The 3703-nt window shown below is 51.3% G+C and overlaps 1 pseudogene; it reads right to left on the bottom strand.

Moving 5' to 3' along the window:
* Positions 1–893: 893 nt before the first annotated feature.
* On the bottom strand, positions 894–2842 carry LOC136459466 (cytochrome P450 81Q32-like; annotated as a pseudogene).
* Between the last annotated feature and the right edge of the window lie 861 nt (positions 2843–3703).

Below are 3703 nucleotides of genomic sequence, written 5' to 3'. Positions count from 1 at the left end.
CCTGCAAAAAACAGAATGAGAACGAGGTGAAGTCTCAAGAAAAGAGAGAACCTTATCACAGTGTAGGAGTAGAAGAACCTCCAGCAGGAAAATGGAAAAAGAAAGGGTTATAACGGTGACTCGGCTCTATTTTATCACTGCACTCAAAAAGATGCTTCAATCAGTTTAGTCAGTTTTGCAGTAAACTCCAATCTTCAGAATGCCTTTGTTAACAGAATGACGACGCAAGCAGCTGCTGAACTTGGCCAGGTACACCTATATTAGCAACTCTTCTCAACTGGTTCACAGAATCACTCGATTCAGATACAAATCGGAGTATAGGACCTCAGGGGAGAGGGAGGTCTGAAGTTCAGCAAGCAATTGGGGAGAAGGATCTAGAGAAGAGCACCTAGAAGGATCCAGAAGTTCCTAGAAGTACAGCACAGGAGGAGCTCGAGGTAGAAGAAGAAGAACAGAGACGTCCAGGAAGATGAACAGTAGTCTCGGAAAAGTAGAGGTTCTCTGATAATTGTTCGATCCTTTCTCCACTCCTGCTCTCTTGCCTTTGTAGGCTTCCATCCAGGCCTACTCTAAACTGGGCTCAAGGACCAGGCCCAAGCGACGGCCCAGCCATAACTGATCCTGAGAACCTGCTCATCCAACAAAATGTTTGATGTAATACTCCCTCCGTTCAAAAAAAAAAATCTATGGAAAAATTTGATAACATTTATGATATCAAATAAATATATTATTAAACTATATTGCATGACGGATCTAATTATACTTGTTTGATAATTTAATTTCACTGTATAAATTTGGTTAAACTTTAAATAGACATCAATTTTTTTTAAGACGGATGGGGTATAAGATTTAGATCGTGATAGAACACGAGCCGATGGCTAGTTCACTCTCAATTCAATGGATAAATCCCCAAAGAAATATAATGTAAAATAATATATACATACACGTGCAGTGGTACAACTTTAAAATGAAGAAACTACTATACACAATATCTAAGCATTACCTAGTTATGTATGTATCGTTTATTTTGTACCTACAAATTTTGACAATTTCAGTCTAGATTTTCTGAAGAACAGCAGACATGTTCGCTCGTGGCTTGCACAGAGCTTCCAGCGGGACAGCCTTAGACATGATGGTGCCAGTGGCTGTTGCCATGTCAACTTCTGCATCCCGAATCCTGGTCCAATCGAAGCATTGGAGCAGCGCCCCCAGGACCAGCCCCATGGTTCGCATTGCGAGATTCTCACCGGGACACCCGCGCCTCCCCATCCCAAATGGCATCATAAACTTCCCCTCTGCTCTGCCGTGCTCGAACCTCTCCGGCCTGAACTCCTCCGGGTCCTTCCATGTCGCCGGATCTCTGTGGATGGCGTATGCATTGACAAGGATCATCGACCCTGCCGGGACGTCGTACCCGTGGATCTTGCAGTCGGTGGATGCCTCGTGCGGCAGTAGCATCGGCGCGGCCGGGTAGAGGCGAAGCGTCTCGCTGATGATGCAGTGGAGGTACGGCAGACGGGGCAGGTCGTTCTTGTCGACAAGGCGACCCCCTCCGACGTTCGACTCGATTTCTTCCTGCGCCTTTTTCAGCACATCTGGGTGGTTAAGCAGGAGAGACATTGCCCATTCCATGGTCGTTGAGGTCGTCTCCGTGCCGACGCCGAGCAGATTCTTCAATCCAGAAAAAGTATTAATGAAAGAAAGCATGCTAATTAGCTGCGCAGAAGTAGAATTATCAATGACATGGAAACATGCGTAGTGTTACTCACTGGCACGAGAGCGCTGATAAAGGTGTCCGTGTAGACATCAGGCTCCGTTTTCTGCAGTGACAGGCATGACACCGATCATGCCCATCTTCTCGTCCGCCGAGTCACTGGCATCGACCTCGCCTTTCTTGCGTTCCAGCTGCTTCAGCTTCTGCCTCTCTGCATCGATCATCTTGTCGAAGAACAGGTTCCTTCGCTTAACCACGTCCGCGAGCTTCCTCTTCGCGCCGTACACATCGAGCCACCGCAGCAGGGGCATGTAGTCCCACCGGTTGGCCACACCAACAAGCGGGATGATCTCCTCGATGATTCTCCTTCATCTCCCGCGCCTCCTTGGACATGTCCTCGTCCGCGTCGTCGGAGTAGGTATTCCTGGTCTGCGCCATGATCTCCATCAGGACGCTGTGGGAGAGGTCAAACAGCCTCCGCTTCAGCTCGACCCTGGCGGCGGCGCCCGGCGCGGAGGCGGAGGCGCGGGCAAGGCGGCGCACCATGGCGCGCAGCTCGCGGGCGATTACGGTGTCGGACATGATGTTGACGCGGTGCGCCGAGAGGAGGTGCACGGTGGAGACGCGGCGCATGGTGCGCCAGAGCGCGCCGTAGTTGGCGACGGTGAGCACCGAGTAGTCGAAGGAGACCTCACGCGCGGACGGGAAGTGCGGGCGGTTGGCGATCGCGACGTCGAGCTCTCCGGAGAAGCACTCCTTGGCCACCGCCGCGGAGCCGATGACGACGGCGTGGCGGCCGCCGAGGCGCAGGTGGACAACCGGTCCGTGGCGCGACACGAGGTCGGCGAGCGAGGTCTGGAGCGGCTTCTTCAGCAAGGGGAGGTGGCCGAGGATGGGGAACGCGAACCGCGGGCCAGGTGGCAGCCGTTGCTGCTTCTTGCGCCTCATCAAGAGGTGGTGGAGCAAGACGAGGAGCACGGAGGTGACCACGGCGACGTAGTAGAATCTTTCCATGGCTCCTCTGTGGTGGAGCGGCGGTGATGGTGGAGCGTGCGATGAGCTGAAACTTAGGACCAGTTCTAGCTGTGGGTAGTGCTGTATATGTTGTTCTTCTCCATTGACATTATTAGGCTCCGTTCGCGTGCCCTTAAATCCAGCTTGATTCACTTCTTTTTTTATCCGGAACAGTATTTTTCTCTCACAAATTCCTTCAGCATTCCTCCAAATCATCCAAATTCCTCTAAGCGAACGGGCCAGATATATGGATGGGCGTGGTCAGATTTATATGAGGCCAGAACATGGACAGGCTTCGCTCTCAAAAGCAAAAATGGCGACGAACTTGTGGCTATGTGATGTTTCGCTGTTGATTGTCGCACGTTTGTCAGTGGTTATCTTCGTCTTCCTCTCCACGTGAGCCGGGACCCGGAAGCTTTGACGCCTCTCACAAAGGAAGCAACAACCGCAGCAGCAGCTCGTGACTCTGGCGGGGGAGAGCGAACTGGGATTGCTCTTGGAAGGGTCAGCAGTACCCTTCAGAAACAGCCGTACTGGAATTTTTAGCGGGTCTTACTTTCCGTGCGCCGTTGCCTGATCACCATCGGCGGGGAACACTATGTGAAAAAAGTTTTGCAGGAACGGAGTAATTTTTTTAGAGGGCGCCTGATGGAGTCGTCCTTATAATGGCGTGCTCGGAAGTCCAGAGATCAGTCGTCCTCTATAAATAAAACAGTAGGGACGGACTGGTGATACGAGCCGCCCCTACAAATATGTCTGATTTGTAGGAGTGGATTCACTCACCAGTCGCCTCCGATGTTGGTATTTGTAGGGGCGGCCGGTGATTGAACCACCCCTACAAATGCTCCGCGTATAAATACCTACTATTTGTAGCGGCGGCTCAATCACCAGCCGTCCCTACAAATGACCCACATATAAAAAAAATTACAGCACATTTTTCCTTCTCGGGTTACTCAATTCAACGCGTGAAAGAAA

This window comes from Miscanthus floridulus, chromosome 6 (assembly GCF_019320115.1).
Source record: "Miscanthus floridulus cultivar M001 chromosome 6, ASM1932011v1, whole genome shotgun sequence".
Lineage (NCBI taxonomy): Eukaryota > Viridiplantae > Streptophyta > Magnoliopsida > Poales > Poaceae > Miscanthus > Miscanthus floridulus.
This window is presented reverse-complemented; position numbering and strand designations above follow the sequence as displayed.